Source organism: Neofelis nebulosa, chromosome 1, assembly GCF_028018385.1.
Source record: "Neofelis nebulosa isolate mNeoNeb1 chromosome 1, mNeoNeb1.pri, whole genome shotgun sequence".
Taxonomy (NCBI): domain Eukaryota; kingdom Metazoa; phylum Chordata; class Mammalia; order Carnivora; family Felidae; genus Neofelis; species Neofelis nebulosa.
In genome coordinates this window covers 181,729,796-181,748,237 of record NC_080782.1, presented here as the reverse complement: position 1 = coordinate 181,748,237, position 18,442 = coordinate 181,729,796, and the positions used below count along the sequence as shown (strand labels likewise).

At 34.2% G+C, this 18,442-nt stretch overlaps 1 long non-coding RNA gene across 3 annotated transcripts in view; it reads right to left on the bottom strand.

Moving 5' to 3' along the window:
- The window catches only part of LOC131483694 (uncharacterized), a 103,931-nt gene extending 95,853 nt beyond the window's left edge, over nt 1–8,078 (bottom strand). For all 3 annotated transcript variants that reach the window (XR_009247883.1, XR_009247881.1, XR_009247882.1), the window contains exon 1: nt 7,845–8,078. This is a non-coding gene — a long non-coding RNA (uncharacterized LOC131483694). The remainder of the gene's footprint in view (nt 1–7,844) is intronic.
- Nucleotides 8,079–18,442: the final 10,364 nt, after the last annotated feature.

Below are 18,442 nucleotides of genomic sequence, written 5' to 3'. Positions count from 1 at the left end.
CAGATGGTTTCCCAGGGGAGTTCTACAGACCTTTAAAGCAGAGATAATACCTATCCTTCTCAAGCTATTCCAAAAAATAAAAAGGGAAGGAAAACTTCCAGACTCATTCAATGAAGCCAGTATTACTTTGATTCCTAAACCAGACAGAGACCCAGTAAAAAAAGAGAACTACAGGCCAATATCCCTGATGATTATGGATGCAAAAATTCTCAATAAGATACTAGCAAATCGAATTCAACAGCATATAAAAAGAATTATTCACCATGATCAAGTGGGATTCATTCCTGGGATGCAGGGCTGGTTCAACATTCGCAAATCGATCAATGTGATACATCACATTAATAAAAGAAAAGATAAGAACCATATAATCCTGCCAATTGATGCAGAAAAAGCATTTGACAAAACTCAGCATCCTTTCTTAATAAAAACCCTCGAGAAAGTTGGGATAGAAGGAACATACTTAAAGATCATAAAAGCCATTTATGAAAAGCCCACAGCTAACATCATTCTCAATGGGGAAAAACTGACAGCTTTTTCCCTGAGATCAGGAACACGACAGGCATGTCCACTCTCACTGCTGTTGTTTAACATAGTGTTGGAAGTTCTAGCATCAGCAATCAGACAACAAAAGGAAATCAAAGGCATCAAAATTGGCAAAGATGAAGTCAAGTTTTCACTTTTTGCAGATGACATGATACTATACATGGAAAATCTGATAGAGTCCACCAAAACTCTGCTAGAACTGATACATGAATTCAGCAAAGTTGCAGGATACAAAATCAACATACAGAAATCAGTTGCATTCTTATACACTAACAATGAAGCAACAGAAAGACAAATAAAGGAACTGATCCCATTCACAATTGCACCAAGAAGCATAAAATACCTAGGAATAAATCTAACCAAAGATGTACTAGATCTGTATGCTGAAAACTATAGAAACCTTATGAAGGAAATTGAAGAAGATATAAAGAAATGGAAAAACATTCCGTGCTCATGGGTTGGAAGAATAAATATTGTCAAAATGTCAATACTACCCAAAGCTATCTACACATTCAATGCAATTCCAATCAAAATTGCACCAGCATTCTTTTCGAAGCTAGAACAAGCAATCCTAAAATTCATATGGAACCACAAAAGGCCCTGAATAGCCAAAGTAATTTTGAAGAAGACCAAAGCAGGAGGCATCACAATCCCAGACTTTAGCCTCTACTACAAAGCTGTAATCATCAAGACAGCATGGTATTGGCACAAAAACAGACACATAGACCAATGGAATAGAATAGAAACCCCAGAACTAGACTCACAAAAGTATGGCTGACTAATCTTTGACAAAGCAGGAAAGAATATCCAATGGAAAAAAGACAGTCTCTTTAACAAGTGGTGCTGGGAGAACTCACAGAAACATGTAGAAGGTTGAAACTAGACCACTTTCTCACACCATTCACAAAAATAAACTCAAAATGGATAAAGGACCTGAAGGTGAAGCAGGAAACCATCAAAACCCTAGAGGAGAAAACAGGAAAAGACCTCTCTGACCTCAGCCACAGCAATTTCTTACTTGACACATCCCAAAAGGCAAGGGAATTAAAAGCAAAAATGAACAATTGGGACCTCATCAAGATAAAAATCTTCTGCACTGCAAAGGAAACAATCAACAAAACTAAAAGGCAACCAATGGAATGGGAAAAGATATTTGCAAATGACATATCGGACAAAGGGCTAGTATCCAAAATCTATAAAGAGCTCACCAAACTCCATACCCGAAAAACAAATAATCCAGTGAAGAAATGGGCAGAAGACATGAATAGACACTTCTCTAAAGAAGACATCCGGATGGCCAACAGGCACATGAAAAGATGCTCAACGTCGCTCCTCATCAGGGAAATACAAATCAAAATCATACTCAGATATCACCTCACGCCAATCAGAGTGGCCAAAATGAACTAATCAGGAGACTATAGATGCTGGAGAGGATGTGGAGAAATGGGAACCCTCTTGCACTGTTGGTGGGAATGCAAATTGGTGCAGCCACTCTGGAAAACAGTGTGGAGGTTCCTCAAAAAATTAAAAATAGACCCACCCTTGACCCAGCAATAGCACTGCTAGGAATTTACCCAAGGGATACAGGAGTACTGATGCATAGGGACACTTGTACCCCAATGTTTATAGCAGCACTCTCAACAATAGCCAAATTATGGAAAGAGCCTAAATGTCCATCAACTGATGAATGGATAAAGAAATTGTGGTTTAAATACACAATGGAATACTACGTGGCAATGAGAAAGAATGAAATATGGCCTTTTGTAGCAATGTGGATGGAACTGGAGAGTGTGATGCTAAGTGAAATAAGACATACAGAGAAAGACAGATACCGTATGTTTTCACTCTTATGTGGATCCTGAAAAAGTTAACAGAAACCCATGGGGGAGGGGAAGGAAAAAAAAAAAGAGGTTAGAGTGGAAGAGAGCCAAAGCATAAGAGACTCTTAAAAACTGAGAACAAACTGAGGGTTGATGGGGGGTGGGAGGAAGGGGAGGGTGGGTGATGGGTATTGAGGAGGGCATCTTTTGGGATGAGCACTGGGTGTTGTATGGATACCAATTTGACAATAAACTTCATATATTGAAAAAAAATTTATGTATTAGGATTTCATATAGAACTTGTGATTTCAGTTTTTATTATTTTAGCATTATGGTGAGATTTAATAATAAATATTTAAAATTGCTTAATAATTATTTCATAAAAGGTAAAAGTGGAATATAATAGTAAAACAAGAGATATAATGTATTTTTTAGGAATAGTAAGTTGCTTCTCCGTGGCAAGATGAGAAAACTGGCCAAGAAGAAGAAATAAACTATATGTCAGGTTTTATATTTATTATATTGTGGTTACCATTGGTATTAAAGTAAATATAAGATGGGGCGCCTGGGTGGCGCAGTCGGTTAAGCGTCCGACTTCAGCCAGGTCACGATCTCGCGGTCCGTGAGTTCGAGCCCCGCGTCGGGCTCTGGGCTGATGGCTCGGAGCCTGGAGCCTGTTTCCGATTCTGTGTCTCCCTCTCTCTCTGCCCCTCCCCCGTTCATGCTCTGTCTCTCTCTGTCCAAAAATAAATAAAAAACGTTGAAAAAAAAAAATTTAAAAAATAAAAAAAAAAAATAAATAAATAAAAAAAAAATAAAAAAAAAAAAAAAAATAAAGTAAATATAAGATAAAAAGCAATTAACATTAGAAGTCAGAATGAGATTTATATATTTCAAGTATATTGAGAAAATAAAGGTGAAAAATGTGGTCCCTGTAATATAAATAAAAGAAGTGGCTGAAGGGACCAAATTTCCAGACTCTTGGTAGAACTATAAACTGCGATGTGTTTACTAACATATATTAATTTTTTTTTTTTTAGATAAAAGAGTGTGTGGAGTGGACAGAGGGAGGGGACGAGAGAGAATGCCACGCAGGATCCTCACAATCAACACGGAGACCAATGTGACACGCTCAATCCGACCAACTGTGAGATCATGACCTGAGCTGAAACCAAGTCGGAGGCCTAACTAATTGAGCCACTGAGGCTCTCCAACATACTTTAAAATTTTTAGGAGGCTTTCCACTTTTCTATTAAAAAATTATAGTTTTAGGAATTTATTTTTAAGCATACTATTGAAGCATGATTTCTTAAAGGTATAATTTTTCTACTTTTATCTGTAATAGTGATCATTTAAAAAACAAAGACCTGGGGCGTCTGGGTGGCTCAGTCAGTTTAGTGTCCAGCTTTGGCTCAGGTAATGATCTCACAGTTCATGAGTTCCAGTCCCACATTGTCAGTTCTCAGCACAGAGCCCACTTCAGATGCTCTGTCCCCCTCTCTTCTTGCCCGTCCCCACTTTGTGTTCTCTCTCACTCTGAAAAATAAACATTAAAAAATAAAGAAATAAAAATAAAAAACAAAGACCTAATATATTATAAAATACTAATACAATGAGCTAATATAACACTTTTACAAATTAAGTAGTAAAGAATCTCTCAAATTTCTAATGCAATATATTAAGTAAAAAAATCTTCAGATTCTAAAAGATTATTACAGAATAGTCTATTCTTTCACAGTAATGAAAAAATAACTTAAGAGAGATACTCTTTTATTTAGGCTTACTAGGAGGTTAATCTTTTTTGTACTTTCTAAATTTCTAGGGAACATATAATATCTTTATGTTTAAAATACATTGCCATCAAAAAGTAAATTATATACCAAACATTTACGTTGATCTCAAATCAATAAAACCATCAAATCAAAAGCAAGCTCAGAAAGCCTTTGAGAAAATAGATTTTCCCATTACAAGTCAACATTTAGAAATCATAAAGACTATACTACAAAGAAAATTTTAACATACACACAAGTTAACTGGAAAAACTTGTTATATATATGCAAGGAAATGTCATTTATTTTTTTATATGAGAAAAAAATTTAATTTACCAAAAACCTACCAACAATATCTCCTGTCTTCTGGTAGAGATGGGCAAGAACAGGAGTACATAGTTAACAGAAGTAGTAAAGGGGCACCTGGGTGTCTCAGTTGGTAGAGCATCCAACTTTGGCTTAGGTCATGATCTCATGGTTTGTGCGTTCAAGACCCACATCGGGCTCTGTGCTGTCATCAGAGAGCCTGCTTCAGATCCTTTATCCCCCCCCTCTCTCTCATTCTCAAAAATAAGTAAGCATTAAAAAAATAAAAAAAAAATACAAGTACTAGAAACTATAAGGTACTGTATTTATCTTAAACCTATTTTCAATATTCAAAAGAGAATATGAAATTAAGATAATGAAATAAAAAATTTTAATGCCATTTAAATTTTTCAAAATAATTTTGACATTTTCATACTCATATAAACATTAAATATAATTTGAATTTATTAAGAGTGTATGTGTCTCAGAGAATTAAAAAATATAGAAAATATAGTAACTTATTTCTCTTTTTATATTTCGATGTTGTTTAAGTTAGCTACAATAGTATACTTTATAATCAGAAAACTAGGGTAATAAAAGAATATATATAATATTAAACAAAATATTTATTCATTTTGAAAGAGTTATTCAAGAAAAGTTCACATATTCTGGCTATTCCTGAGTCTAATTCTAGCCTAGAAATAACTGATACCTATATTTTGCTTTTGACAGACTAATTGTAAAATACCACAATACACGCTAGCGGTTTTCACTTTGTGTCTTGTAAAATTGTGGTGTATATCCTTTTTTCTGTTCTTTTTGATTTTTTTTATTATTGAGACATTAAAACATCACATTTTCATTTATGACATTAATATATATTAAAACTACATTGTATTTAATTACTTTTTGAGTTATTAACTCCTGCCGTATGGTATTTCTCAACTCTGGCTGCTATAATAAAGTGCAGCATAATGGATGGGTTAAACGGGAATTTATTTCTCACAGTTCTGCAGACTTCCAGGAAGTCCAAGACCAAAGTGCTAGCCAATTTGCCTCCTCCCGTGAGGGACTTATTCCTGACTTGTAGACAGCTGCCTTCTTGCTGCAACTTTACGTGTTAGGAAGAGAACACACTGTGTCCCCTCTTTCTCCCTTTATCAGTACACTGCTTCCATCATGGGGGCCTCGCCCTACTTTCAAACACCATCACCTTGTGGGCTTTAATATACGAATGTGGGGGGGAGGGGACACAAACATTCAGACATGACACATGTAATCATTTCCCATAAGCCTTTATATAATCTAGGCTTTTGCATACTGCTAGTTACTTTACTTGCTTTCAGTGATTAGAATTCACTTACACAAATTTATTTATGAATTTGCTAAATATTTGACCTACAACTACAAGGTATCTTAACCTAATTGTGCTTTTTGAAATGATCTCAACTGATGAGAAAAAAAAATATGGGAAACTCTTCAAAGACAAATAGTTATCTTTGTAATTTCATTTATTGTCTCATAAATAAAACACAAAGAGTTATCTTTGTAATTTCATTTACTGTCTCATAAATAAAACAGTAAACTATTCAATGGGATGTTGTGTCATCCTGGTGGAAAATCCTATTGTACGAGACATTGAGTTTCTATTAGAAATACAGAAAGTAGGAAACGGTATGCACATCTATTTACTGAATTTTCTCTTTTGAGGACAGGAATATAACTGGAAGGATAAAAAACACAGGGGCTATGCTTAGATTCATGCCAAGTGGAACAGCTTGAATCTCCCGAAAATAACCCTTGAATTAAAAATGAATTAATAAATATTAGTTATAATAATACACCAGATTCCAAGGCATTTAAAAGAAATTTTTTAATGTTTATTTATTTTTGAGAGACACAGAGACAGAATGCGAGTGGGTTGGGGCAGAGAGAGAGGGAAGCACAGAATCCGAAGCAGGCTCCGAGCTGTCAGCACAGAGCCTGACGCAGGGTTCGAACTCACGAGCTGAGTTGAAGCTAGATGCTCAACTGACTGAGCCACCCAGGTGCCCCTGGATTCTGAGGCATTTAAGAGCGAGGATTTACAAATGGAATACTATTCAGCTATAAAATGGAAGGAAATCCTGCCATTTGCTAGAACATGGATGGATCTTGAGGGTATTATGCTAAGTGAAATAAATCAGAAAGATAAATACTGAATACTCTCACTAATATGTAGAATTTAAAAATAAGCAAAAAAACAAACAAACAAACAAACAAAGAAACTGAAAATAAAAATTTAAAAAAAAGAGCAGGGATTCTTAATCTGGACACTGATGACACAAGGTCAGTAGCTGGCACTGAATATTTCTTTGTATTATTTTCTAAATACCTTCAAACTGGGAATTCCAGCAAAATTATCAAAACCAATCTTATCATTTAAGAATTAGAGATGCACTTTAATTAAAGGGGAAAAACGGAAGAAGGGTGAGAGTTAACAAGCAATTGATAGTTATTATAAGAACTATTTTGTTGGTAAGCAATTAAATAAAAAAGAATTGAACTAGAATTGTTAGTCCACTTTAATTCCCCCATCCACTTAAATAAATATGTATCGTAGATAAAGAAATACAAATTCAGAAAATGTGCAAGACATTCCCCACAACTGAAATCTAACTGAACAATATGACTGTAGCAATAGGTGTCTGATACCTGTTCCCTTACTTTTACAATAACAACAATAACAGCACCAATAATATTAGGCAACATTGGGTGTTTATTATGGGCCAGGTACTATTCTGTGCCTTTTATATGTATTAATTCATTGACTCATTCTCAAAATAACCCAGGATTTTTTTTATCGGTTCCATATTTCATTCTGTTCTTATACAAATGTTTTTTGCACTGTAATTACTTTTTATTCCATTTCTGTCAAGGGATAAAATAAGTACATCACAATTCACAAAGAGCAAATGTCTCCAATTGCTAAATAATGAGGTAATTATGAAAAATATTTTGCTTTTCTTAACCACTTCAAGATACTAGAATATTGGTTAGTCTCTCCTGACTTTGCATTTATCTGCTTCTCTGGAACAGTTCCTAGTCCTTTAGCACAATTGAAATGCTATTACAAATTAAAATGTTATATAACATCTAAACCGGGCCTTTGTCCGTAAGCTAGGTTTTAGAATTAAAAGAAAAAAATAAGCTAGAGCCCTCAAAGTTTTTCCAAAAGAAAAATACCAATCACATCATTATCTTTTTAGGGAACAAACTTCTCTTCATTTTTATAACTACCACATCCTTTTTCCCCACACAGTACTTTTTGGTTAATGATTGTGGTTCCATTTGATATCATTAGAAAATTCATAGATCTTTTTCAATCAATAAATTTCAATATATAAAAATATAAAAAGTTACCTACCATGTGTTTTAAGGTAGTCGGCTGCAAAATTAAATGTCCATTGAGATCAGCACGTGAGGAATAAATGAGAAGCATCAGAGCGCCCATGCAAATATCATACTGAGGGAGCGTTGTCCTAGTTTCCGCAGATCCTTGCTCCTTAGAACATTCTGCAGAGGCAGGGTGGAACCCACTCAAAATCTGGTTTGTATGTCATAAAATGATGCTGCAGACACACACAGAAAGGAATAGAAAAGTTTATTACTAGCATAATAAGAGTTTTGGGGGAGAGCAGAGTAAGCCTCCTGAGTGAGTCTGAAATGGTTTGTGAGAGTCTGAAAGGAGACTGGCTTGGGGTTTTTATCATAGTGAGGGTGTGGGGCTGGACACCACATTTCTAGTTGTGGGCACACGTGTCCCAGTTGTTTCTGAGATTTGAACCTCACACCAGATGAGGGAGCACATAGACGTTGTTCCCAGCCTGTGCAAACGTAGGCCAGGAAGTGAAGAGAGAGTGAAGCCTGAAAATATATAGCACCCAAATATTAAAAACTGAAGTCAGACTAGATTACATTTGTTATGTCAGTATTTTCTCCAAGTACTGTCACATTTGTTATTAACACAGGAAATCTATCAGTCTTTATATATTTGCTTTAATAAAATAGGAAAATTATATAGATGAATCCAACCCATAAGCACCCTTGTTTCAAACTACTACTTGCCAGTTTGTGATCTGTGTACTAATGGTACATTGAGAGTTCTTTATGTCAGTAGATATTTTAAAGGAGATATCCTCAAATAAAGGAATTTAGTCTGCAAAAAGGAAGATTCTGACGATAAAGTAGAGGTTTTAAATGGTGGAGAATGACAGGTCAAATTAAATTGGTGATGAGAAAGGAAATAAATGTCATCAACAAAGGGAGAAAGTAGAATGCTAGCGTTTAAAATGTCCATGTTAGTAAAAAGCAAAACAGATCAGAAAATTTAAATATAAATCATGAAAAAACTTTACAATAAAAACTATCCAGTTTCATGGAGGAGGAGTTGGACATCTTAAAGAGATACGTTTTCCTGGGGACTGATGAGAATGTGAAATAGGTAAAACATAAAACAGGAGCAGAAGAAGGGATTTGCCTTCATTATATGCACACATACATATCTATTCTTTTATGTGTGTATATTATTTCTAGAGTACCTTTATTATCTTTGTCTATTTTTAATAATCATATTGATTTGTTTTTATAATTCTCATAGCATGTATTAAATGTATCTTTCTTCTTATTATTAACAGAATGCTATATTTTCCTGAAGTTCATTATTATTTTCTGTGTTTTTTGCTTAAAATTCTGCTTTAAATCCCTATTATCTTCTTGCTTATCATTGATTTTCTGAATTGCCTTTCCTTACAGATATCAACTACTCATACTTAATTGTCAGTAAGTGCTAACCTTATTACCTCTATTGTTTGTTTTATTAAACTGTCTGTCAGCCACATTATGCAAACACGTTTGAAACAGATTGCGTGCTGTTCTGTTGTGTTTTCAACAGATGTCTATTTAATTGGAATTTCTCATAGTTGGACTGATTGTGTTAGCTTTCTAGAAATATAGAAACACCACAGCACATACCTTTTCTGTTGGAAGGAAGCCATATTTGTTTGTTTTGTTTTGTTTTTTTTAGTTCTACATTGACTGCTCCCAATTGTACACATTTACTTAATAATTTATACATATGTCTCCTTTTACTAAATGTAAAACACTTCATTGGTTGTTGTCTTTAACAACTATGTAGGTGAAAAGTAGTCCCGTCCTGAAGGAGAGTCATGGAAATACCAAAATGCAAAGGAAGGCAACACTCAAATTAACTATATGATAACACAGCAAAAAGGGACCAAAACTAAAATGTATTGGTTTCTAATAGCCACTGATGTATGGAAAGGGAAAGCAAACAATTGAGCTCATCTCCTATATGGTAAACTTGGGTGTAGATGTAGAAACCATGTTTATCAAATTTGTAAATGATACAGCTTTCTCACATAGATCTCACAAACCAGAAATCAGTATTATTTGCTGACCTATTATAATGGTATAAACAAAATTCAAGGAAATCCATTAAATTTATATTTAATATAAATGAAAAAATAGAATTTATAATTTTAGCAGATTATATTATATGTCTATTCCCAGTTCAGACCTCTCATTTGAACTCCAAGTTTGCGATTTTAATTGCTTCCTCATTCCAATGTGGACATCACCCTTCTGTTCAAAATCTTACAGGAGTTTTCCTTTTTACTCTAATTAAAAGCCTAATGTATTACAGTAGCCCACAAGTTCTGTGCCATTAGGCCTCTATTATCCTGTTGAACTCTTTTCTTACTGCTCTCCATAGCACAAACCATGGCTCTTCATATATATTAAACATATGCTGTGTTTGTGTGTGTTTTGATTGCAAAATAATAGCAACTTTCCATTCAACCCTGTATCCATGCTTTTTGCAATGTGACCTTGCAGCTTCTCTCTTTAAAAAGTAAAACCTGTTTATCCATGCCTTGTATCTGGACTGTTCCTGTGGTTTTCTTTAGCTTCATAAAATATGTATGGAGTGATGGTGTGCAATTTGTGGGGCTATGCCATAAGTGCCTTGCCCATTTCTATTATCTCTCATGCGTACCTGCCTCCCTTATGGGAAGAAATTAATCTGGGCTGATGGAAAATAAGAGACCATTTGGAGAAGAACCTGTTTGTCCCAGCCAGGACCTTCTAGACCAGGCTATAGTCAGCCAAGCCCCAAATGTGTGGAACACAAAAACAAAAACCCCAGACAAATTTACCAGAGTTGCTTACTTGATCCACAGCCAGATGCAGATACATGGGGGAGTCCAGCCAAAATTGGAAAAACTACCCAGATGATGCATAGACTCATGAGCAATATAAATGCTTATTGTTAAAAGGTTCATGACAAGTTTTTGTTCGGTTTGGTTGGTCTGTTTATTTGACTTGATTGTTTTTATCACTACTGTTTCCCAGCATATAAAATAATGTCTGACTCATTTTAAGTGCTCAATAAATTATTATCTATGTTTTGGATTCTTTTTTAAAGCTAACTAGAATATTTTTCCAATTGAATATGTGGCTTCTAAATGGTATTTAGTATCCATACTGAAGCATGTTTTGTTTTGTTTTGGTTTTTTTCTGGATATATATTGAGTTTACAGACTTCACTTACTATCAGGAAAAATAATGCTTTGTATAAATTATAGAAACTTTAATAGACATCAGAATGGTCAGAAGTAAAATTTCATAATGTGAATATAGGATACAGAATCCCCATTGCTTGCTGAATTGAGTGTAGACTGATGCAGATATCCTGGAGGTAGGAATGGTGGTAATAAATAAAATTAAATATAGTTGTTATATACCCCAGCATTACTTCTAGATAAATATCCAAAATAAAATCTTACACCAGTCCCTAAAAGAAAATGTATTGGAATATTCACTATTGTTCTATTTGTGGGTTAGGTGGTTGTATAGGCAATGGAGAGACTCATCAGTACTGGAATAAATGAGTAGCCTTTGGTAGAGATGCACTCTTGAATAAATGGCATTTAGAAGCAACACACAAGATGAGCGGTCATAAATAAGAGTAGAGCTTAAAATCATGGTTCCTAAAAAAAAAAAAAATAGAAAGAGAATAGAGTCTATGTAACATTATCATTTTATTTTTATATTAAAATTTAAAACCATAAAATAAAATTATACCTTCTGTAAGAACACACACAAGTGAAAGGATTCTCATCAAATACATCAGAATGGTTTATTGTGCTGCAAGTAGGGAATGGAAGGAGTGAATGGAAATAAAATGGGATGAATGAATAGATCAATAAAATAAGTGAGGGGTTGTGCAGACCAACCAGTGCTGGTATTAGGCCATATGTAGACCATGACTAATTCTCTATATCTGTAGTTTAAAAATATATGAAATAATAATAATAATAATAATAATAAGTCTAAATGAGAAGATAAACTCAGTCAATTTTACACATTATAGATCTATTTTTTGAGAAGAAATAACACAAAGAATAATTGATATCTGTTTCTACAATATTTGTTGAGATCTGAGGGGGAAGAAGTTTAAGACTCCACATTTTGGAAGAGCAATTCATTCTGTTATTTTTTGGCTTTGTAACTTTAAATTGCTGTATATTATTAACCTTTGTAATTTATCTCAAGTGTGTAAGTGATTTTGAACAATTAATTGATTAAAGATTTAATGGGAAATCTTTATTACTAATCCAGGGACTTAGGACTCAAGCACCTTCAAGTATTTTAGAATCTCTTGACTACCAATATTTGATATTTAATTTCAGACAATTGCTCTTTGTCTGCCAAATATAATATACAATACTTTTTTCCTGGATTGGTTTGTTTTCTTCTGATTATACTTATTGGATTTAATCTAAATTAAATGATATTTTCTATTTAAAAATACTATAATTTAAAATGTTCAATTAATTCCATTTGGACTTCCTGTCTTCATCATGCTATTTTTTTTTCCATGCTTATCACCATATTTTCAATATCCAGGTCATTTTGTCTGATCATTTTGTTAGTCTACTCAAGTGCTGTCAAAATAGTTGTTTCTCTACTGTATTTTGAAACAGTTTTTGCTTTCACTCTGAGGTCATTGGATGTTCTTTTGAATTCTTTCTATTCTTTTTCCTTAATTGATCCCCCTACTCTCAACTACCTTTAGGTATAGAAGGGTTTAAGATTCAGTCCTGGGTCTTTACTCATTATTTTCAACACCTCCATGTAGATTTTGCATAGAAAATTCTTTTTTTTTAATGTTTATTTATTTTGAGAGAAAGAAATATATAGACCGAGAGCAGAGGAGGGGCAGAGAAGGAGGCAGACAGAGGGAAAATCACAAGCAGACTTCACACTGTCAGCACAGAGCCTGATGTGAGGCTCAAACGCATAAACCATGAGATCATGACCTGAGCAGAAACCAAGAGTCAGATGTTTAATTGGTTGAGCCGCTCAGGTGCCCTTGCATAGACATTTCAAGCATAAATTCAAATGGATATTTGATTACCACCTCTACCACCCATATCTGTTAGTAGCCTTCTGTATCTTAGATAATTTATCAGTATTTACCAAGTTTCATAATCAAGTGATCTTGATTATTTTCCTTCTCCTGCAACTTGCACATAAACAGATCTTAACATTTCTAGCTCCAAATTATTTCTCAAATGCATTTGCTTACTTCATCTTTACTACTAACATATCCCAGGTCACTACTGTCTTTAGCATCAAGTATAATACTTTTCTCATTTGTCACATAACCTCTTCTGTCTCCAAACTTCCAATTCATCACACTTAATATAAATAACTTCTCCCTTAAAACCATTAATGACTTTCCCATTGCTCCTCATCAACAGTATTAAGGAACTGCATGATCTAGGCCCTTTTTTTTTCCTTCAACCTAATCTAACCCCTTTTTTTTCCTGTTTTATTATTATCCAGCCATACTGATATATTTTTTCTTCCAATACTACTAATTTACAATCTGTCTACATATTTGTCCATCTTGGCCATCTTGTATAAATGGAATCATGTAATATGGGCTTTTTGTGTTAATTTCTTTTCATTCAGAATGTTTTCGAAGTTTATCAATGTGGTATGTATCAACATTTCATTCCTTTTTATGCACACATAATATTTAAATTCTTTTTTTAAGTTGATTATTTATTCAGAGAGAGAGACTGGGAAAGAGAAGAGGGTAGGGCCAGAGAGAGAAAGAGAATCCCAAGCAGGCTCCACACTGTAAGTGCTAAACCTGGTGCCGGGCTCAAACTCACAAACCATGAGATCATGATCTGAGCCGAAATCAAGAGTTGGACGCTTAACCGACTGAGCCACCCAGGTGCCCAGTACACACATAATATTTAATTATTTTGAGCCAATGTTCCATTTCAAATAAATTACTAACATGCTTATATTTGCACAAAAATAGCATCCAATGTTTCCTTATCACAAGTCATGGGAAAAACCTAGATCTATCTAAAGGAAGGTGAAAAGGAACCACTTCCCTGATGGTGTATTAAGGACTTTAGGAAATCTGATCTTCCATATAAGGAACATGAATCCTGGGAAAATTGTCAAAATAAAGTTTTTTTTAACTCTGGAAATTAATGAAAGGCTTAAAAAACCTGAGAAGTTATTTAAGAAATATATCTGATTGTCAGTATGAATGGCAATTTTCTGGGATTTTAACTTGTACTGTTCCCATTACTTCTTCCCAGCTTTTTGGGAGCTTTGAAAACCAACAGTTAGCTTTACAGTGAGGTAACTGTGAAAGCCAACACAATATCCACTGAAGAAATCAGAATGGGTGTGTACGTCCCCCAAAACACTCTCCCTAGATAGTTACTATCTGAATAATGAAGCATAATTTAGGGCTATGAAACTATTTTGTATGATACTATAATGGTGAGTACACGGCAGTATGCGTTTGTCAAAATGCACAGAAAGACACAGCAAAAAAAGTGAACCTTAGTGTATAGAAATTTTTTGAACATTAATTATTAACGTTAGTGATTCCAGAATGGAATATAGACTGTGACCAAAAAAACCCCACAAAACTGTGTTTTAAGTATTAAACAATTTAATGGAAGCAGTGGGTGGAAATGTTTACTGATCCAAGCGACTTTGGAAATGAGTGGTAACTCTAAGAAAAAGACCAAACCACTTAGGCAGTGTGCACTGTAGTTAGCCAAGTTGTTTCTCAGTGGGGAAGATTAACAATTCTGAAGCTACTACACTTGCCACTTGCGTACTGGGATTGAACAAATAAATAAGTGGATGGTTGATGGTGAGAGCTAGTTTTCTCGCTGTTGGAGTGGAAAGTCATAGACAAGAAGCACTGGGGAGGCTATAATGAACCATGTGATGGCAGGTTAGAGTTGGTCACATAAGTATGAACTCATGTTTAGCTCAATGTAGATACAGATGAATAAACACGAAACTGAGTTACACACGCACGCGCGCGCGCGCGCACACACACACACACACACACACACATTTCCAATAGCTGTTTGCTGAGAGAGCCTAGAAGCAATGATACTCTAAGACCAAGTACACTCAATAGTCAATTACTCAGATCTTGTTTTCAAATGCTAATGTAAAAAGGAACAAGGGATCCTTGGGGAAATTACAGATTTTAAGATTGGACCAGGGAATATACGAGCTGAGCCTGGAGTATCCTGTATACCTGAAAGTAAGGATATGCTAAGAAATTCAAACTGGTATAAATATGTCAAAGGAGCACAGGATCCAATTAAAAGAGCTTCCAATGGCTAAAGTTGAAAAAATTTAAGCGCCTTAAAATATAAAGTAATATTGAGTTATAAACTAAACCATAAATAGGTACCTACAAGTCCATTCTAATATTAATGATTAATAAGATAATAAATGAAGGATAAATAAAACTCCCATTCATAATTCTAAATAATTTATATAGATACTTTCTTCTCGAGAAAGTAAAACATAACTCCCCACTTATTATGTGTGTGAAGCACATAGTGATTTCCTCCCAAAGAGTACTGGATGGAAAGGGTGCATAATAAGTAACTACAGTAGACATCTTGATAAACACTGTCTCAGCCAGGTGGACAAGGTCAATATCAACAGTCATAAACCATGCCCAAAGTACGTACTAGGGATAGTACTTGATGAGAATGGTTCTTTCACTCTGTTTCTTCCTCATATAAACGCAAAACCCAAATCTAATTATAAGAAAGACATCAGACAAAACTAAACTGAGAAAAATTATACAAAACCCCTGACTAGTACTCATCCAGCCTATCACAGTTCGAAAGAAAGAAAGAAAGAAAGAAAGAAAGAAAGAAAGAAAGAAAGAAAGAGAAAGAAAGAAAAAAAGGCTGTGAAACCCTCAAAACTAAAACTAAGGTGATATGTATGATTTAGTATGATGACTAAAGGTAATATGGTATTCTGGATGCAGTTCTAGAAAATAAAAAAGATATTAGTTAAAAAATAAAGATATAGGAATAAAGTATGAACTCCAGCTAATAATAAAACGTCAACATTGTTTCATTACTTGTGTTGAATATATCATAGTAATGTAAGATCTAAACAAGAGGGGAAGCTAGGTATGGGATATACAAGAATTCTGTACTAACTTTGTAAAATATTTTTAAATCCAAATTATTCTTAAATGTATATTTGAAAATATCACATATTGGGGAAAAATAGAGATAAATATGATTAAAGAGAATGTAAGATAATTAGATTATGCATCCAGGGATATATATACATATTGTATATTTATATATTATATGTAATAATTATATAACTATATGATATAATACAATAATTAAAATAATATAATCATATATAGAGTATATACATAGATACAATAAATATACACAGTATGTATAATAATATTATATACTGTATACTTGGGTATATATGTAATAATAAACTCAAGATAGATCTCAGGCTTTGGGAGAAAAATATTTATTTGGCACATGACAAAATTTAGGAAATAAGTGCAAAACATGTAACCTGATAACATGTTTGAATTTCCAACATCAAAGGAAATGTAAAGAAAATATAAAGACAAATTATCTCTGTGATGCTGGTAATGTCTTAAGAGTCACAGAGAAAAATATTAGTATTAAATATTCACTGAATCAAATGTTGAAGGTATTTTAATAAGAGTCTTCTTTGATTTCTACATCATCAGTCGTAATCATGCCCATCTTCTCATTATAGCTAATAATATTTGAATGCTTGCCATACACAAGTCATTTTCTAAGCTTTGTAATGGATTATGGTGTTTAAACTTTTGAACATTCAATTCTTATTATTTCTACTTCACAGAAGAGCAGCATAAGGCTCAGATGGTTTGGTAACTAACACCAAATCATTACACATTTAATTATTTATATCTACATGTGTTTAAGAGATACTGCAGACAACTGAGAAATTTACAAAATTTAAATATTCAATAATTGACAAATGTCTATAAATCTGTAATCAGTTATATTAGGATATCTGAATAGTACTTGATAATATGATTTTGAAACAGAATTATCAAAACAATTTAAGTTAAGCTTTTTAAAAAATTCCCAAGGTTCAAATAAACTGAATCTACACTTCTGAAAGAAACATGATATCATTTTTTTCAAATGTCTGGCATTATTTGTGTCCATTAAAGTTTAGTAGGCCATATGATGTATGTGCTGGGTTTTCTGGGGGGACTCCATTCCATTTCATGTTCCATCTCACTTAGTTGAGAATGTTGGAAAATTAGGAACTATATTGCCCAAGCACTTGCACCTGGGGATTTCAACTGAACATTTCATGTACTATTTTGAGACTGGGAAGCAAAAAATTAGTTACTGGTCACTTTACTGCAGTACCTGACTGATGCTAGTGGCAAGCAAGGACATGGAAATATGAGCCATCCCTGGGACATCCTTCCTCTCTGGTTTTGTCTCCTGGGTGTGAGAGGTAGCTATGGCAGCAGCAGTGATTTTCTGCTCCTGGTTTAGCCCCATGCAAGTAAACTGAAATACAGTACAGTTCACTCATATCTGTAATGTTCTTGAGGGAAACTCAAAATAGAGCCTGTTTTTCAGTTCTCCCATCGATTTTGTAAACACCCTAGATTAAATCCCTTCCTACCTTAAATACCTAGACTGTTTTCTTTCCTTTACACAACTGATACATTGCATATATTTTTTTATACTTCTACAGTTGCAAATAAAAAATAATGCTATATATCAATGTACACAGTAAAATCCCCTTACAATTTTACAGATCACCACCCACTTTTGCTGCTGTGGAAGATGTCACTCTAGCAATGCACCCTTGGATTCTATCCACAGAGCAGAGAAAAAGTAATTATGCTTTTGAGAGTCAGAAGAATTGGGGATCTTTTGTTGAACCAGAAACGCCTCCTGGCTCAGGAAGAAGCCTGAGTTCCACCTTGAATGCGATTCGGAGAAACAGAGTGCTCAAAACACTTGTGTTGTTTTTTATAGCAATTGCTATTTTCTCAAGATCATTCCTGTCGGTTACCCTCCAAACTCTCTAACGATTGTGACAAGAACTCTCTCTGACTGTAAAATTCATTAAGTCTCCAGTTATTTCTGGACTTCTGGAATGACCAGTTTGATATTCCAGATGTTAGCATCTATTCCTCACAATACCTAACACTCACACGTGAAAGTATGTACAAGTCGAGTGAGAAAAGGAATTTTCTTCTATCCCCTCTCAAAGCATCATGATTGCAGGTGTTATAATAGGTGCTGTGTAGAAGGATAGTGCATATTGTCTCGGGATGCAGAGGGAAGGCGTATAGCAGAGCCATTGTGCCCTCAGCCAGGTAAAAAATGCTTTCAATCACAGGCTCAGACACAGAACATAAGAGAAGGTCAGGTATATTTTCTTGCAGTTCACTCCATATTTTATAGAAATTCAGGTTTCAGGTTTTTAAATATGTCACTCATAATCTAAATGCCCCTTCCCTTTCTTATCTCATTGACACAATAATAAAGAGAAAAAAAAATAATATGTTTCTTAGCTTGT